The following is a 20,208-nucleotide window of genomic DNA, read 5'->3' as shown; positions in this document are numbered from 1 at the left end:
TACTTTGCGCTATCCTGTATATGGATGCGCCTCTATATTGCTTTAATAACTGAACACTGATGACTTCACCCTAGCAAATGGCTCTGCTATGTGGGTAAATGATCTCTGCTTTACCACAGAAACCAAGCACAGGATGTGTACACATGGCACACACGAATGTCATGCCCACACCTGTGCGAGGATCTAATCCCATTCCAAAAGCTGCAGCCCCGTCCCTCAGTCACAACTTTGCCCTCCATGCATTGCCCACCTGTTACAAAGATGATCTCATTTTCTAGGAGAATCTACTTAGAACTTTCATTAGCTCACCAGAAAAAAAAATATATATATACACATGCACATACACACTTTAAATGTGGTTATATTAAAACTTGGGTTATCTGGAGAATGAGACTCCAAGTTTCAGAAGGGAAGCAAAAGTGGAATTCTCTGCTCGAAAGGCACCCAGGACATGGCCATTAACACCCCTCCCTGGGGGCCCTAAAGCTGAACATTTACAAGAGCAGAAAAATATGTGCGGCTTGCTTTTGGGGGGGTAGGCATACAATTAAGCAGTATTAAAAAGCTAGTAGGTATTAGGCAGCAAAATATTTTCAATAAGAGAAAACTAGAACTGAAAAGGACAGCTGAGTTCCTTGCAGGGCGACAGGCACTTCCAGCTACAAAGCACCTCACGTATTCTGTGAGTTTTTTCTTTCTTTTTTTCTTGGCAAGTTCTAAGCCACCTCGGTGTAATCTTCATTCCTATTAATGATGGTGCTATCCAAATATTCTGTGTATGGACCATACAACAGCACTTCACTCTTGTACACCTTAGGAAGAAGCGACAAAGCAAAACACTGTGAAAGAGAGACATTCATAAGCATAAAGCAAATTTATGTGCCCAATTCCCGGAGGATGGTTGCCTAACCTTCAGTATGAGCCTTCAATAACTTTCTCTGAGCAGTCAAACAATGTGCTTTCTTTCCTCCATGTAAATAAAATTAAATTCCCTCCCACTTTGCCCCACCTGCTCTGCAAACCCGGTGGGGCTGGTGTTCCTGCTGGGGCAGGACCAATGATGACAAGACAGAACATGGCATCGGGGAACAGGGCTCCCCTGCCATCCCTGCGGGCCAGGTAGGAAATCTTTCTAGGCATCACTCTCCATCGGCATCCTCCCTTCCCTGTCACCTCCATCCAGACACTGGGCACAACATCTAGCCCCTTCTTTACAACACTTTGAGTTCAGAGACAAAAAGCACCCTCTAAGTGCTATCCCACTGCAAAGTGCACAGAGCTGAAAGGCATCCAAAATGCAAAGTACGGATATACAGATTTCAGTGCAGGGTTAAAACTGAGGGGGAGCGGAGCTATCTCAGCTGGCGAAGGCTCATGATGGATAGCAGTGAGCTGTTCAGAAGAAAATTAAGAAAACATTTTGAATGTCCTCCTAAAAAGGAACAAATAGGTCCAACACTCCAACAGAAGGGGATTTTTTGCATCTCTGAATGATAGCGCTTCGCTTTTATGGCCTGCGGCTGCTTGGGAAATTCAAAGCTATTTCTCTGAAGAATTCACTTGGACAAGCTTTATGGCTTTGATCAGTTAACTATTTTTTAATGCTAATCCACCCCAGTGATATTTGTCCTCCTTTTCCCCATGTGCACAGAAGCACAGACACAGACAAATACTACACAAAAGCAAACATTAGCCAGATGAACAGCCAGGAACAATGACATCCAGAGCCCATAACCAAACACCAACTTCATTCTGTTTTATTCTTCTCTCTTCTAGCGGCTCAAGATCCTTTGGCCCAGTATGACCTGCTTATGGAAATTTAGGAATCAAATTTCGGTGCTCAGCAGGTATAATGCTCACGCAGTGATTTGGCCACAACTATTCTCACTCAAGTAAAAAATTTAAATCATTTTCCCTAAAAGTTGCAATAAAACATGTGGCTGAAAGGCTTTATTTGAAACTTAACACAAACCCCTGCAAGTACCCCAACTGCTGCCCCATCCTCCAGATGAACAAATAGGTGAACAAGGTGCAGAAATAGTGATTTGCTTACATTTATGGAGCAAAGATAAAAAATGAGCCAAGAACAGGACTGAAGTTACTGGACACCCACCATCTCACTGGAATTGCTCTAACCTCCCCCACAATCTCAGGCTTATAACCTGAGCACCTCGCTAAGCAAAACTCCATTTACAATCTCAGCATACAAACTTGTCTCCTTGTTTAGGGCACCGAAGATCAGTCCAACTGTGTACCAGGAACACACAGAGTATCTAAGCCAATACTCAATTATCTGTCATATTAGTTGCATCACTGTGACATCCTATAACATATATAGCAGCCACTACACCAAAAAAAAACCCCAAGTAAGGGACAGTCCCTGCTGTGCAGTACCTTTGGTATTCAGGCTGCTATCTAAACTTTGCTTGCTGTCTTTGGGTAACAGATTCGGGCAGTATTTCCTGTGGCAGAGAATTACACAGGCTGATTACCCTCCGCAGAAAAGTGAAGAAATCCTGGAAGCAATTTTCTGTCTCAATTGTTCCCAGAGCACAGGAACAATCTTTCAGCCCTCTTCCTATTTTCTGCTCAATGCCATCCAGGCTCAGCGGGCAGAATCCATCACAACGATGCCTCAGGTCTGGGTCCTGCAAACACTCACCCAGGTGAAACTTTACACATGAGTAGCCCTGCAGACTTCACCTTGCGTCAGCCTTGAACTTGGCCACAAAGTTTTTAGAGGACAAAAAGAACAGAACAAGATAGGTGAGAAACTCAGAGTACCTGGGAAACCTTAGAGTCCCTCAGAGTCCTAGGTAGGGCCAGGCTCATCTCAACAGCGTAACACAGGTAAACAAAGTGTTTCTGACGTACATTTCTTAACCTAGCTCTTTCAAAATTCATTACTAGATTTTTAAAGGAAATCAGGAAAGAGTAGCTCTACCTGAGAATTGTGCATCACAGGTAGACCTCATAAGACAACAGATCTTCTTCTCAAACTGAAAATTTCATTACCATGGAAAAAAAAAATAAAGAAGGACAGATATTTTCTAGGGGGACAAAAGCCCCACACCACTCTTAAGAGAAAAATCTAAATGCTGATGGCTTTCTACCAGAGCCTGAAAGCATTCCTGTGCAAAACTACCATCCCAGCGCTGACAGCATTTGCAGGTGTGGAAGGCTGGTTTCCAGTTTCTGAAGTGCCCATGTAGACTCTGCACCCCAGGAGGAACCACCATCCCAGTGCACTGGGGATTCCCAGGCTGCCTGGACGAGGAGATGTGGTTTGGCCACAAGACTGACCCACAACGAGGGGTAAAGGACTGGATACTGCACACCAATCCGCACCCCTCCATTGCAGCAGTGACTCCAAATACGAATTTTTCAGCATTTTGACAACAAATACTTTTCACCCAGGTACACACCGACACTCAGAATTATTCAATCAGAACCTTATTTTCCACCCAAAAGAGTCTGGATGCAAAATGTTCAATTTGCCCTAATCAATGGGGCTTAAGCATCAGTCAAAATATTTTCTTGAACTGACGCGATGCCATTGTTGGTGCCTGAGCGGGAGAACAAGCTCTTTATATAATCTGCTTCCAAAGGCAGGTACTGACCTTTCAGTTGTGTTACTACTTTTTTTAATAAAGGTAACGTTTAAAATATTGTTACTTTTCAGCCAACGCTGCTGGGAGAGAGGGAGGGAAGGGGGCTGCGTGCCTGCTGCAGAATTGCACGGCCAATCTTAGTATCGCTTAATTTTCAAATGAGGAATTTGGTAGTAAACAACCTTTTCCTTGTACACAAACATTTTTAATTTCATGCCCTGCTAATCATACATCTGTTAGAGCTCCTTTTCCATCCATTGCAGTAACGATAATAAAAGAAAAATCATCGCGCTAACAATGTGGTTTGTCTAAAATGAAAATTGAATAATAATCAATTTTCCTCCACAGGATGAGGGAACGCAGCAAGCAGCAGCACTCGCTCGATGGAGGTAACAAAGACATGGTTTGAAAAGTGACACCTTCACGTTCGCCTTGCCGGTGGCCCTCGCTGCTGGCAGCCCCTCTGCCACCGGCTGTGTTCGTGTAAGAGCTTTTCGGGACTAGCTTCACCAGATGGCTTCTCTCAGGCTTCCTGGTGGTCCATGCCAGGCATCACCACCAGCAGAGCCTCTCGTGCCGTCATCCCCTCATCCACCAGCCACCTCCTTCCCCCCTTCTTTTCCCCTCTATTTTTTCCTCACCTCCTCTATCAGCAGGATATTACTGTGAGAGATGCTACAACAATGCCTCCACCTTCCCAAATCTCTTTCCACCGGTGAGACCCAGTGGGCCTCAGTGTATCAAACTTCAGACATGTTCAGCGCCCTTACCTGTGCCTTCCACATACGAGAGCTGGCTAATGTGCTACTCAAAAGTGCACTTAAATATGTGATTACACGCCTGAAAACAAGTTGTTCTCATCTCTTCAATAACATTAGTGAAAGGGTTGATGTTGTTATTTAATAGACACGCCCAGCTGAAATGCCAAGTTTATCAGGCCCCAAGAAACACCCACAATCAAGAAGACCACCTGATTTGACCTAAGGAAGAAATTTTTTATGATGAGACACTGGAACAGGTTGCCCAGAGAAGTTGTGGATGCCCCATCATTGGAAGTGTTCAAGGTCAGGGCAGAAGGGGCTTTGAGCAACTTGATCTAGTGAAAGATGTCCCTGACCATGGCAGGGGGTTGGACTAGATGGTCCCTTCCAACCCAAACCTTTCTACGATTCTATGATTCTAAGATTTACTGTCTTGCATTGCCCTCACTCCCTCTTTTCTGGACTGCTGATACACAGCTTTTGCTTTTTTAGATTCCTCCTATTCCCATAGCTGGGCCAACTCCAAATCAGAAATACTGCACTTGTAAGACCTACACAATGGTAACCCTGCAAGTTTTAATATGCAGTGGGAATCCATCTGAAGCCCCAGGCAATGTGGCACAAAGACGTTATGGGCAGAGGTACGTGGCTCTGCTACACCTGAGACTCCTCTCTGGCCTGCAGTGTTCATGTCAGCGTGCCAAACCCTCTCCTTCCAGAGGCTGTTTTCTAAAGCACAGTTATCTACATAAGCTCCCCCTCATCTTCATCAAGAAGCACAGTTGTTTGAGTAATCGGCTTTAAGGAGACTCGTGAGTTAACTAACATCAATTAATTACTCCCATTTTGCAGATAAGCCAACAAAAGAACAAAAAAAAGGGAAGTACCCTGGTCTAAATTCACAGAGAGGAGTTCAGGGCACAAACACACTCCTTGACCTGGGTCCAAAGCAAACAAAGCCACTGGGGAGAGGACCTTGGCATCCCCAGTCCCCTGCCTCCTCCTCCTCCAGGAGCAACACCAACCCTGCCCTGCACAACAACCCCTTCAGCTCACACGAGGATGCACAGGCAGCCTTGAGATCTTTATTTCACTTGTCCCTTCATGCTAAAGCTATAGGGATTAGAAATGTTACTGTACAAGCCAGCCTTTTATTACTCAGGAGACAGTTTTACCCCAGCTGCCCCAAATGCAGTTATACCTAGAGGCATCAGCGCTGCTCGGTCAGGGCTCATTTCCACCAGCGCTGCTGCCTGAGCACCAGCGCACAGCAGGCTTGGAGCAAACACTGGGGACACAAGGTAAAGATGATCCAAACCAGGCTGTACCTAAGACTAGGTGACCACGATCAGCATGAACGCAGGCATTGATACATCCCATCTGTCAATATGCAAAAGCATTCAGCTCTGGATTCTTCCGACCTCTAATCAAAGTGCATTCAGTCAAACAACTCTACCGGAATTAACAGTGAAAAGGGAGGGGGAAGGAATAAAAAAAGACTTTGTTGAGCAAAAGTACTCTGAGACACATTTGATGTAATAGTCATATGATTAACAAACTGTCATATCAAAGTTTTCTGCAAAGTAGGAACATTCTGACAGTTCATATTTTAAAAACTGACATTTTGATTCATTACTGTAAATAGCACTCTGTATTAAATATTGTGACAAGGCATACAGTGTATTTTTTGAGCTCTATAACATTTAGGAAGTACTGGATTTTTTTTTTTTTTTAAAGCACGTACAATATCAAAAGCAGTTAAAGCAGAACTCCAAGAAAGCTTCTAGAGGAGAGAATCATTATTTCTGAAATAACCTACTTCTTTGCCGTCATCTAGAGCACTGCTGGGAACTTTGGCCCACAAGGATCTTAATGTACTGTTTGCATAATAAAATAGGGAATTGTCTCACGGAACAAAAGAGCTATAAGGAAAGCGGCTACATTAAATAATGTAAAATTACTCAGTAGCAAATCATCCCAAAGTTGGCATAAGAGGAAGAACGCTAAAAGGTGCTGAATTACCACTCAGAATATCTGAGAGTGCAGGTTCATAACCAAGATAAGCAACATGACATCCAAATGACTGTCCAAGCGTGCATCTTGCTCACCCCCTCAGTCTCTAGCCACATGTTTTGCCCCCTCCTCTGTCTCACCACTCGTGCCTCTAAAGGATAAAAGTGACTGTATGGACAGAAATGAGGGTCAGGGACACACGGACAGCAGGACAAACTCAGACTGGTTGAACCTGGTCATGAAACCGCCCCCTGAGTTCAGTTATTGCCAATCTCCTCGACACTCGGAGACCATTACATCCTTCTCAGCGGCTCTGCTTTGCCTATGTAGACCACGAGCTCTTATGGACAGGAGGTGTTCCTCCCCATGCACGCCTGCGCAAGGCCTCAGCCGGTCCCCTAGGACCTGCTGAAACCCGTACATGGGCAGAGAGCTGCTACCACCCCTGCAACCCAGCACGGCCGTGCCCATCGCAGGCAGCGGCAGGGCAGGCAGCACTCCCTCACTGCCAGGGCGAGCGGGAAGGGCTGCCCAGACGGAGCTATCGAGGACTTCTCTTTGCACAGGGATCCACAGCAGGGCAGCTCAAACTGTAGGGATGCTGTGAGCCACCAGAACTGACCCACCAACCAAGACCACTTAATCCCCTTACCACTCCCTGCCAAGTCCCTCCCAGTTGGTGGGTCCCTTCCCTGGATCACCAGTATCAAGGCAAACAGGACTGAGCCCAGAAGCAATAATGTAAATGTTTTGCATTTTCTTAAAAGCAGCCTGCAAGATAGAGAAATTAAAAATAATAGCTCCAGCTAACACAGAAAGACCTGCTAGAGCAGCAGAGGGAAACCAGAGGCTGCCTAGCCTGTTTGCAAGAAGCTCAGGTGTTATTAGGACTGCAGTCAAGGGCTTTAGAAAGAAAAATGGTTACCATTACCATTACTTGCAGCCAGCTGCAAGTGGAGCTCTGGGCTCAGTCTACTGAGAGAATGGATATGCTGCCATAAACACGAGCCTGGAGCCTGGTCCGGGACATGGTGAGGCAATCACGCACACCGAAGACAGATCACAATGCTGTTTTAACAGGGGTCTGATCCAGCACAGCCTGCGTTTCCCTAGGAGCAGCTACACACCACTCACATGCTGGAAATCTTGCGGATGGGTTTGCATGCCAGCAAGTGTGGTAGTAGTAGTGGTCTAGCCAGACATCCAAAACATATTGGCACCACTATAATTTGTCCATTCACCAATATGTTTTCCTAAAAACGCCCATATGCTTTTCCTGCAGTTCCCATATGCTTTTGCAAAGAGAAACAAAAACATTTTGTTAGTTGTGAGCGATTGATCGCCGCACATTTCACAGAAGTCAAGTAGAAAAACAACAACAAAAAAAGCAGTCAGCTGCTTCCCCCTCCCTTTCCTCTCTGTTCACGGAGGGAGCTGTGAAGAGCAGGAAAAAAATTCAGCCCACAGCAAAATACACACACAGCTCATTTTTTTGCACTGCAAGATATTCTAGGAATTACAGGAGGAATCTTCATTAAAAACAAGCTATCAAAGATCTGGCAGCCGGTGGCATACCAGACAGTAATTCAGTGTTGGGTGTTCGGCTCCATGTTCGGGTCCTCACCACGGGTAACACAGCCCACAGGAATCTGGGCTCCCGGAGAAGCATATTAAACAAGCCTGGGCGGGGAGGGGACAGCGTGATAAAGAGGTTACAGCCTTTCTGATTCACAGGACAGCTTACTTGATGCCAAATCTATCTATACCTGCAGGTATAAAGCCCCCTCTCATGCGTAGGGCTTCCCAGGGAGGTGCTGCATTGCTAATGCAAATCCCAAAGCAGCAAGGGTGCGAGGGGAGCGGGCAGGCTGCTCGGTTCAACTGGGAGCAGGCACGTGGGTGTACAAGTATGCGTGTGTCAAGGCTGGAGCATGTGGGAACCGTAGCCGTTTAGTTAGAGACTCATTAAGAAATGCAGCAGACCCGGGGCCAACGTTCAAAGAGGAGCAGTGTGAAACATTTCTCTGGAGAAAGATTAGCGCATGTTCTTCTTTACACAAATAAAATTAGAGAGAGAATCATAATACGGACAAATCAATTAACTTCTGAAAAGCCAAGGGCACTGCATGCAAGAGCAGACAAGAGGGGAAGAGCTTTGTTACAGGGACACTGAAGCAGTGCACAGCCTTTCTTCCCTGGAAAAGAAATTCAGCTATTGCTGCATGAAGTTCTGATGTTAGCCCTTCAGTGAGTCTTCATCACGCTCACTGTTAGGGGAACACAGCTGCTTCCCTCCCAAAATGGCCGTGCACATACCTGTATATTGCTATAACCCTATGTATGGAGAGCTTAGGATCATCTTTGTGAAGACTATGAAAATACACGAGGGCAGATGCCAAAGGACTATTGCAGTGCTTGACTTGGCAGTTTCAGCCTTAAGGTAGGATTTTGAGGCTGACTTTCTATATAGGACACCCAGAACAGCATGCACCCTTCTACCAGAATAAAGACTTTCTGTGATGAAGTCCCACGTTCTACAGTTCTCCAGCAAGTTTAACCAGGAATGCTCTCTGCAAAGTTAGCGTTTCCTTACAAAGATCTAATCTCACACAAAGCCTAATGAGAGGCCAGATGCAATAGGTCAAGAGCCCAATTTTCTACGGAAACAAAGCTGAAAAAACAGTCAAAAGAAGAGAAATCAATCTCTTGCACAGGGCACAGAGTAAAAAACAATTTGTTGGAGACAACTTGCTCGACAAGATACATTTTACGATATGTTTTTGTCCAAAGAGGAGTTGTAAGCACCTGAACATCTGACTTCACCATTCAGAAATATATTGATGGTGTTCCTTAAGCTTTGAATAGAAAGCAAAACTAATGCTGTCTCATTTAGTTAACAGTCTGTAAGGATGGGCTTCTTCCTAGATTTTATATTTACAGCAACCCACTGGGACAGTGTATTGGACTTAGCCAGGAAAGCTGTCACAGAAAGAGTGAGACTAACAGAAGAGCTGCCATTAATCTTCCATAACCCAGCAACTGGGAAGACCAGGCCTTGAACCAAAGTCTACTCTCTTGCTATTAATCTCCTGTCCTCTACTTATTAATCCCTTGTCTGTCTTTGTCTTTCAACATTTATTAATGCCCCCAACTGTTTGCAGTAAACAGGATGCTGAAATCTCCAGCTAGCCATAATTTACAAGACAAAAAAAAAAAAAACCCAACACAAAAAATAAACCCAAGAAGAGGGTAAAGGAAGAAAGGAGGGATGTACGTTGCATATCGAAAGGGCAGAACGAAAGCGCAGTTATATTCAGTGACACAACAAGGTAAAGAAGAAGCACTCCTGATTTCGACATGCCATACAGATGTCTTACGGTTCTCAAGTCAGGTAACATCAAGGCAAATGAAGTAACTACACTAGTCAAAACCATCAGGGTAGCGGAAGAACAAAACCCAGCGCACACCCTCCCACATGGCAATGGGTTGCTCTGGACCAACGCTGGCTCGCAACACAGCCCCCAGTGCATGCACCATGCGTGGCCTTCTGGTGCTGCCACCGGGCTCAGGGAAACGCCACTGCAGCAAAGACTGCCCAGAGCCACCACACCCTCCTAAGGCACGTCTCCTTCTGGAGAACTTCAGGGCCATTGAGCAGTTATAGACCAGCTTACATCTATCCCTGTTCATTTGTTATCCGCGTCTCAACAGGACTGCTCGCTGCTTTTTTCCCCCAGGTGCCATGACTTTGGAGCACCTCTAGCACCTCTTTTGCCTCCTGGGATGGCACAACTGAGAGAGGCTTGAGGACAGACCTACTGACCTGACGCTACTCCTTTTTTGCAATCTTACCTGAAGGCTCACCCTCACTGCAATTAATCATTATATCACGGGATGGGCACAAAGCCCAATTCATGTCCTACACATAATCTGGCAAGGAACTCCTACAAGAGTTTGGGGTGGTTTATCAGGCTGATCCTTAAGTCATAGCTAAGTATCTCCAGTGAATTTAATGGAACCAGTAATTCTGAAGAATGAATTAGCATTGGATATAAGGAAGACATTTTTTACGATGAGGGTAGTGAGACACTGCGCAGAGAAGCCGTGGATGCCCCATCATTGGAAGTGTTCAAGGTCAGGTTGGACGGGGCTTTGAGCAACTTGATCTACTGGAAGATGTCCCTGCCCGTGGTGGGGGGGTTGGACTAGATGACCTTTAAAGGTCCCTTCCAACCCAAATCATTCTGTCATTCTGTGAACTTGCTCCTCACATATATTTCTATTTAGCTTATTCTTAATAGGCTTATGTGCTTTTCTGCTTTTGTCCACTGAAGCATGGTTAGATTAAAGCTAGCAATACAGTCAGCTCTCCATCATCAGCTGGGAGCGTATCCAGGCTGCAGAGGGCCACACTATGGACGGAGAGCGAGTTCAGGTCCACAAGCAGGGAAGTCTCATTCAAAAAGAAGTGGAAGTAATACAGCCCACAGGACCAGCGCAGCTCTGCACGGGGCCACGCAAACACTCCCATGCAACACTCCCACTCCCAGAAGGCCCTGCACATTTGCTGCTTCCAGACATGGACCCAGAAATAGTAAAACCACCTCAAGCCTCTTGGGTTAGCCTGGCCTGCACCACCCCGGGCTTTGGAGAAATGCCCATCATTTGCTGAATGACCAAATGTGGTCCCAGGGTCTTCCCAGTCTCTCCAAACTCAGCAGTTGGCAGAAGCCCCAGGACCTGATCCACTCCTCACCTGGAAGCAAGGCGGCCCCGTCAGGCACCCAGACAGATGTACAGACAGGCTCTTCCAAGGGACCTCTGTGGGTGCAAACAGAAAGGTCAGAATCAACATTTTGCTCATCACAAAAGCAGAAAGTAAATCAAGCTAGCTGTGACACCTCGCCAAGAAAACAGCCCCAAGAGGGCCTGTAACACCAGCTGCCCTCCTGTATCCTGTGTCAATCTGTCCCTGTTTTGACCCATATAAGGTTTTTTCACATGTTGGCAGGACAGATTACATCTGAGCAAGAGTTGGAGTAACTGAGGTTTATTTGGGAGAGAAGCTACTTGTTTTAAATCACTGTAGAGCTGGTGAAAGGCACTGACGTAAGGGCTGCAGGTAACAAGGTCTCTTTCAAAGCCTGACCAGACATCCTTCTGCGTCTCATGCTTAAAGGGCCTCTTCTTCTCAAGCCTCCTCCGCTGCTGAGGCCGCCGGTGAGTCACTCCTGCAGCGTTGGCTTTGCCGTGCAAGCACCAAGAAGAACAGAAGCTGAGATGGGATGCATTAAACACACACCAATTGTGGAAAAAACAAGCGGCAGGGTGGGAGAGCCCAAACCCTACCTCCACCTCCACCCAGGTTTCCTTCTGGGTGCCTCCAAAGACGCCCAGCTAAAAAGAAAACACAGGTTTTCTAAGTTACCACAAGCTGCTTTCAACCAGCAGCCTTTCATACTTCCAGCTTATTGATATCTGAGCCTATTCTGGTGTTTTCTATTTCCTTTCATCTCAGTCCTGGAGGAGAAATAAGCAAGTTTAAAAAATACTAGCGATGATTAGTGAAGGTCCAGTCCACCTCTGCCTGCCCCAGCTCCCCCAGCCCACCATGCTCCCAGCTGCCCCAGGCTACCCCCAGCTCCTCTTAACTGCATCCTCACCCCCATTTTCCTAGAGCCTAATTATCTCTTAACAAACATGGCTGAGATTAGCCAAGGAGTTAAAAATCACTAAAGAGAGGCAGGAGAGGCATATCTAGCCAGTCACATACATCATTTTTCTAAGGAAACATGGCTGAAACCCATCAGCCCCACCATCAGCTTTCTTTGCTCAGGAGAACCAGAGGAAGGGGAGCAAGCGGTGGAGAACTGCAGCGGTTGCTTCAGATCCACACCAAAGTGCAAGAAGCACAGAGAAATTTGCTGAGGACCTGCCCACACGGACGTTGGATATTCCTTTCATATTTGCCATGACGAAAAATTCATGTTAACATTTTTGCAAGCACTGTAAGCCCATATCAAGTAACAGCAAAGAGGCAGACAGGTGTCCCGACCACAGAGGAGACAGCATATGCGAACAGTTTGGAATTTATCATTATTGTTATTTTTTAAAGGGGGAAACAAATCCCAGAGATTTTTCTGTGCATGATACATTTTCTGCTCCCTGTTTGATGTTGCTTTCAGACTGAAGACTTCAAATAGCTAATGCTAACCTATGCCTCAAGCCTGCTTTAAACTAATGCCCCTTATGTGACCAGAAATGAATGCATGGTGAATCACTTATGCCACACATAGTGGGGGTGATGAGCGGCGGTCCGTGTCTCCCGAGCACCACACGGACACAAACACGTTGGGGGAAAGGCGATCCCAGCCCTGCCTGATCCTCCCCATCGCAGCCTGATAATTCAGCAGTAGCCCCTTTGCATGTTTAGAGCTGGAAAGCACAAGCTCTGGGTCAACAGCCCAACCATGAGCAGTCAGAGAGAACAACATAACTACTGGCATTTTCTGCAAAGTATGTGTGTGTGTGTGTGTGTGTGTGTAGATAGATATCAAAAATCTGCATAGGCTGCACTTCCACTCTCTCTGCCTGCCTTTGGGAGATGCTTAAGAGAAGCTACATTTTAATTACTAGCCCAAATCAAGGGAATCTGATCTTGACAGCGAGGGAAAGAGACCAACCCAAAGTTACAGACTTCGGGATATGTGGGTCCCAGCTCTTCACTTCTTTGCTGACATTACTGCTTCCAGGAATTAAATCAAAACCCCACTTAACTTCAGAGAGGTTGCAATTTGCATCTAAAGCGCTGCCTAAGCGTCAGTTGTAATAAACAGATACAGCTCTACTGAAATTGAAGGAGTTATTCTGATTTTGTCTGGTTACGAATCTAGAGACCCATAAACATTACAGCTCATCCAACCTCCAGCTAAATATCTTCTAATAGAAGACCATTATCTTTGTCAGATTGATTTGGACAACTTCTTTAAAGCACTCTTGAAGACTCATTAGCATCTTTGGGTTTTGGTGGTTGTATTTTAAGAATAAACCCCAACAGCTATTAAACAGTTGAAAAAGGCATGTTAACAGTTTACAAACAAAGCTGGAGTGGAGATCTAACTATGTTTTTGGCTTTTCACTGGGAAATAGGTAAAATGGACAGAGCAAAGAAAACAGAAAAATGAAACTGAGCTGTGCACACACTAAAAAAATGACCCATGTTATTTGACAAATACTGAATTAAAAAGAAACACAGGGATGAGGGAAGCAAAATCATGCTAGAAAAAACCAATCCTCTCCTCCTTTTGAACCTTACTAAATTATATTTCAGGTATAGTGGACAGACAAGACGACACGAACCCCAAGAAATGCACGTGCACTTCGTTGGCCCTCACTGGCCATAACAGCTCATCTCAGGTTGGGCTCCTCTCCCTCGAGCGTTCCTTACTCCCCTGTAATAAAGCATCCCAGCAACAAGCTCGTGCTGACCACGCTCCCCGGAAGCAGAGCAACGCTACAACCTGTTTTAGAGGTCTCTGCCAAAGGGTGGATGCTACTGACCATCACTACATCCATACCATGGACCCACAGTTGTCTTCTTTAAACCACCTCACCAAATGAACTGGTTCCCTTGGGCAAAAGGCCACCCCATCCACTGTAACCAAGCTCCTGTTCAGATTGTTGCATTGCCACAGCTTTGTTGATGAGGGAGAGTCTTGGTTGGTTTGGTTTTTTCAGTTGTCCTGCCCAAATTGTACTGCCAAGCATCAATTATAAGCCAAGCCTCACACAGGGAGAGGTGGAAGAGTCTTGCCTGATGTTTTGCAAAAAAATCCGTGAGCATCCCAGGCCCTGCCCCGGGGTTCAGCTGCTGATTAGGAAGGGCCACCAACAGCTGGCTGGAAAGAAGCCCTTTTCACCAGCTCCTCGACCTGCGAGCCTTCGGAAAGGGCAGCCCTGACCAGCATCGCAACCCATTTCAGCCAGATAGAGGAGTGGTGGTGAACATTTGCGCTATTTCCTTGGCTGCTTTTAATTTCACTCATTTATCACTCAAGGCAGGAAAATACTCCGAGATCCTTGTGTTCGGGTGTCTCTCACTTCACAAACAGCTTTGCAAGCCAGCGCGTTAAGCAAGGCGGTGGCACTGCCGGGTCCTGTGCTAAGTGCGTAACGAGGGCACTGTGGTGCCAGCCCACGTCTCACAGACATCGGGCTGCAGGATGGCAGCAGATGGGAGCCACATGTCCCAGCTGCTCTTCTGGGCTGGCACGTCACTACGCTTACAGGTACGGCTCTGACACCCAAACCATGCTCCCCAGTTGCACGTGCCTGCACCGACCACAGCTCTCCGCTGGCTCAAAAGGGAAAGAGCACAGCCACACAACACGCACCCACCATCAGTGTGTGCACAGGGGTGGTGGGAGACAGGGACATTTACAGCCCCGCAAGGTGCACTCCATCACATTCCCTTCTGCTCTTCTAGCTCTGCATGCAGCTTTAAAAATCCATAGCTCCAGACAACTAGCCCACGTGCTGCTACTCCAGCTCAATGAGGAGAGAATGAGCTCAATTTTGCCATTCAAATGGGAAGGGAGAAAAAAAAAATTTTTTTTTCAGTAATAGTATTTTGTTAAAATCAAACAAACATGCCCCCAGCAAATCAAAGACAAAAGAGAAGAAGGGATATGGAGAAACAGTTTCCACTATTCCTTCAGTGGCAGACAGCAGCACACAGTTGCAACCAAAGCTCGGGTAGCTCAGGTGCAGGAGGCAAGCCACCATGGTCTGCCATCATTGCGCACCATGGCACAGTCCTCCCATACCAAAGTGCTACTGAACCGTGAGAGCAGCTCTTCTGGGAGGGTGCGAGGGAGGAAAGGATGCCCGGACACGCTGCTTACTGCTTCCCAGGACCATTTGCTGAGCTGGAACTGCAGGAACAGCAGATCTGGGACAACGATCACACACGTTCCTTTTGCACTGCAAATCAACAGCCAAACCACAAGTACCCAGGGGTACAGGACAGCCAGTACCCAAGTAGACAGGGGCTGCCAGCCCCTCGGCCAAGCCCCTGCCAGGCACAGCTTCTCCAACAGGCTCCCTGCCTGACAAGGACCCTCCTTCCACCAGCCAAGTCTCCCCGTTGCTGCGTAGGAGCTTCCCAGAGAGACCAAAGAGAAAGTCAGGCACAGCTCAAATAAGCACCTGAATCTACAAACAACAGATTAAATTCTCAAGCTACAAAACTATGTTTTAGCAAAAGTGCAATTGAACTCCATGTACTTGTTACATTTCTAAATATACTCTGGTTGTCAAGACAACAAAGAGACTGATGGATCTCTAAAGTGTACTGTATCTATTTAATTGTCAGCATTTCAAACTGACTTGAGGAGCGAAAAAAATGCTGCGTGATAAGTCTAATTGTCATGGTTACCACTGGCTAACCCCATAATAAAAATATATATATTCTAGCTAAATGTGCCAAGCCATGTGAGGAGCAGATGGGAGACATTCTCATTACTGCGACAGCCTCCACTGGAAAACTTGAGGAAGGATGCGAGAGACTTTACAGAGATCTCAGACACAACAGACTTCGTGGGCTGCATCTTCCCAGTCGTTTGGCAGCAGTTGCTCAGGCTTTTCCGCTGCGCTTATTCGCCCCATGCATGCCAGGGCAACCGACAGGGCTGGGGCTCCCTAACTTGTAGTGTTCCTGTTTGGGGATCTCATCCCTCCCCCCAGAAAAACCCAAGATGTGAGTTGTTACTCCTTAAAAGCCCCTAGGCATAATCTCAGGTGCAACCACCTTGGATTTGCACTCCCGCCCTCGCGCACTTGTTCTCCTCCCTCCAGGCAGCCCTATCCGAGCCCACGGGCATCGCTCCGGCAGGAGGCTGCTACAGCCTGGCCCTTCTGCTCTCATACTGTTAACAGCTAAAGCGAGGGCTACGTCCAGCCTTGGAGAAGAGAAACAAGTGGAAAGAAACAGCCAGCCACAGCTGCAAATACACCAGCCTGAGGTTGAGCTGGGAAACATCACGCACCCCCAGGCAGCTGCTGCACCCCATTTGACAAGCACGATCCAGCAGTGTGAAGAGCCCCACTATTTACATGAGGTCCCTCTTCCAAAAAACCCTCAAGCTTTGGCTTTTTACATGGAAGACCTCCACAACAACAGCTGAGAAATGTACCTGTGTATAAAATTATTGTGGCTTTCCTTTGCTGACCAGAACTCATCCACCTACACTCAGTTCTCACTTTTCTTTCATTAAACCAAAGTTTAAGTTGCAGGAGAAAGGCACAAGTTTCATCCAGGTATGAGAAGCAAGGGAAAACAACTCATGTTCACCTGGTGAGCACTGATGTCAATGAATGGTCAGGTTTCCAACTAGTCTGAAGCTTCCCCAACATTTTTGACAGAAACCACATCAAAGTCGAATCATCCTTAAAAACCTCCCCAAAACTGTTTCACTCCTTCGTACAGATAAAAGCTCTGTATCTCTGCTGTCAGATGCTTTCATGGAAACCATAAGCCATTGCCTAAAACCATCTCCAGGAGAGCCACAAAGTAAAATTCGGTCTGGTTGGAAAACACTACTTAAGAGAAACACCACTTTCCAGGCGCCTCAAGCAACACGTTTGAGTTCGTGATATTTTCCCTGGAGCTTGCCCCCGCTCATCACCAAGATGAGCAATTTCTGAATTCCAAATATGAGATTCTTGGTGATGTAAAATGAGCTTTCGTGCCTACCAATACAGTCACCGTGTGGTTCACCCTCGCGTACTGCTTCACAGAGAGGTCTGCACACAGAGATGGGGAGCAAACACCAAAACAGAAGTAGCACAGAAGTGTTATTTCCGGGGTTTGTGTGAGAATTATTTCAAATACTACTAAGGTTAGGAGCTAAAAAGGAGTCCTGGGCACAAAGCCGCCTATGTCTCCATTACAGTCAAAGGGACTTAAAGGCAACTGGTTTTTTACAAGTATTTGGGTACACCCAAAGTGAAGCAGCATCAGCATTTCGTCCCTAGGTGCCTAAATAATTCTGAAACTAAGCCTTACCCATAAGGAACTTCAAAGAGATTATAGCCCTTCTGAAAGCTGTATCCAGAGCTTAACTGAGCTGAAATCCCAAACAACCGAGAGCTTAAAATCATGCTCCAAAGTGCGTATTTCAACATCGTACGGGTGCAGGCACCTAACTTTGGTTTTCCTGTTACTGAAAGTGCTCGCCTAGGGCACCAGGCTCTTACGGTTATGGCTTTGGGACAACTATTACATTCTGTTCTAATAAAGTACGTGCTCTCTGGAGCAAACTCCCCAGGATGACTCCTTTGCTTTGGCACAAATGGACTCATTTGGTTGAGATAAAAGGATGTTCCCTTGCATCATTTTCATTTGATTTTTTTTGTAAGATAGAGAAACAGTTAATTTTGCTAACTGAGTGCTCTGTTGCCATGACTTCACTGCAGACAAACACAAAGTCATCAAGCTCCTTTTCCTTGGGCGTTGGTTTTTTTTAACAGGTATTTGATCATCTTGATTCTCTTCTTTCTTTTCCCAACATCCGGATTTCCAGCAATATCCCACAGTCAGACAGATACATAATGGCTATAGCTACTCACTAAATTAGAGAGATATTCCTGCACATATTCATCCCTTCACAATCCACCTCTGCCAACCGTGCCGACGCGGCCTCTGTGACTCCAACATGCAGTGCAGTGCTGCCCACAACAGCAGACAGCAAATCTCTCAAAGGAAACCCTAAGTTTATGGGATTAGTCCCTGAAAGTCAGAATTCCCACGTTCCCGCCAAGGACTGAAGGACAGCTCCATCCTATTCAGTGGCAAGCCAGGCTGTTACCCAGGATTTTGCCCCAGTCTAAAACCAGAAGCCTCAAACAATTAAAGTCCTTCCTACAGCTTTTTTCTCAGGCAGATGAAGAAAGCTGCGTGTACATGTCATCTGCCTCTGTGGGGTGTTGAGACATTGCCTGAGTTAATATTTATGAAGTACACTGGGCATTAAGAGTCTTATAGACTTTACTGAGGTAGAAGGGTTTTTCTTTTTTCTTTTTTTAATGTTTGCATTGAATAGACAGACTAAGTAGAAATGGCATTTGTAGCCTGCAGCCATTATCCTAGTAAATGGCTTATTACAGCATGCAGCCTACCAGCTCACCTCCATCCTGTCTCACTTAAACACATGTGCTGCTCATTCCAGAGAACTTGTTTTTTCACTGTCTCTGTCTGATGGAGACTCTTGATAGCGGGGCTCACAAGACAGGGCTTAGGATATAAATACTTCAGTACAAGCTTGTTGTTTGGTACCTATTTACGACAATCACAGAACAATTAATTACTTCCCGTCTAAGACTAATTCCCATCTCTTCCAAAAAGGGTGAAGGGGGGTGAGTTTTGTCTCAAGACTTTCAATTTCCTGATGAGTCACAGCAGATCCACTACAATAAGCTCAATACTTCAATCAGACTGTTTCTTATCAAGGTATATTCAGTACATTACTAAGATGTGGAGTGTGCTATTTTAAGGGCTAATTTCAGGCACTGTATGCATAATGCCTTCTCATTTGAACACGTGCTTTCTCCTGGACAAGACAGATGTACCTCCTGCACCACCACCCCTTCTCCCCACTTAAATCATACAGATAAATAAACACTGCAAGAGCAGAAAGTGAAGAACTGTACATTTGGGACACTGATTTTCACAACACATAGCCCTGCAATAAGTAGCCCTCTCTCCCACTTCATTAGTTCATTCCCTGCCCTTTGGCAATAAAATTACTTATGTGACAGCAGCATCTGACAAGAAGAAAACATTCACAGACTGCACAGGTTGCAACAAGTCCACAGCGTCTTGCTTTCTTCATTCTAGGGCCAAGAATCATACATTTATTTTTCTGCCCCAGGGAGCAACTCTGCATCCCTGTACGAATCCTCAATTGTCCCCAGTTCCCACACCACCCACTCACAAGCTCCCAGGCTCCATCAAGCAGGCAGGAGACACCTTGCCCAACCTCCGAGCAGCAACACAGGTTATGGGGACCAGCAGGTGCCCTCTGGTCCTCACTATTTACTTAATTTAACAAACTCTTAGATATAATTTATTGTGTCAATTGGGCAATTGATCCCAGACGGGTCGTTTGAGTCTACAACAGGTTGCATTATGCATCAGCCTGACCACAGTCAACTGTAGTGGAAACTGCCTCATCCAAGACGACTATGAAGAGCAGAGCAACGGTCACATCTCCCTGGACCATGCACAGGCCTAGGTTCTCACAAGCAATGCAACTAAAAGCTCCCAGACACCAACAGCTGCCTAAAAAATGTGTGGTTATGATGATAAATAGGTTAAAGACCATAACATTTGGGTGAGAGAGACCAGGTACAGGAGACAGACAGCTATGCTCGCACTTTTAGAGTTGCTGCTGTGCCACCAAGGACATCAGCTGCCGTAAGAGCAGTCACTGCACAGACACCACCTCAAGACTACACTTGTGCTACTTGCTAACGGCAGTTCTCCTCATGGCACAACTGGACTGTGCAGTTTCTATGCAAACAGCAGCAGTGCCAGTTTCTGCCAAGCCCATGCTAATTGCAAGTGATTCCAGCTCAAATGCTCTTAAGTCAGAAAGCATTTAGGTGACGTGTAACCAAGGTCTCACATTTGTCTCACTAGCTCTCCAGTGGTGAACAAACCTACAATCAGCTATGAAAGACCTGTCAGTGTCTCTTTTCTTTCTTCTTCCTTGGAAAAACTTCCACGTAAATTCTAATTTTATGCCAACAAAAATGCAGAACAT

At 46.0% G+C, this 20,208-nt stretch overlaps 1 protein-coding gene across 10 annotated transcripts in view; it reads right to left on the bottom strand.

Moving 5' to 3' along the window:
* LPP (LIM domain containing preferred translocation partner in lipoma) overlaps nt 1–20,208 on the bottom strand; it is an 826,113-nt gene that overhangs the window by 706,643 nt on the left and 99,262 nt on the right. For 7 of the 10 annotated variants that reach the window (XR_012776441.1, XM_075507128.1, XM_075507132.1 and 4 more), the window contains one exon: nt 11,142–11,206. The exons of the other annotated variants lie outside the window; for them this stretch is intronic. The gene's annotated coding sequence lies outside the window, so the exon portion shown is untranslated. The remainder of the gene's footprint in view (nt 1–11,141; nt 11,207–20,208) is intronic. 10 annotated transcript variants of the gene reach the window in all.

This window comes from Mycteria americana, chromosome 7 (assembly GCF_035582795.1).
Source record: "Mycteria americana isolate JAX WOST 10 ecotype Jacksonville Zoo and Gardens chromosome 7, USCA_MyAme_1.0, whole genome shotgun sequence".
In the NCBI taxonomy this organism is placed as follows: Eukaryota; Metazoa; Chordata; class Aves; order Ciconiiformes; family Ciconiidae; genus Mycteria; species Mycteria americana.
The sequence above is the reverse complement of the archived record's forward strand: the minus strand, read 5'-3'. Positions and strand labels throughout refer to the sequence as shown.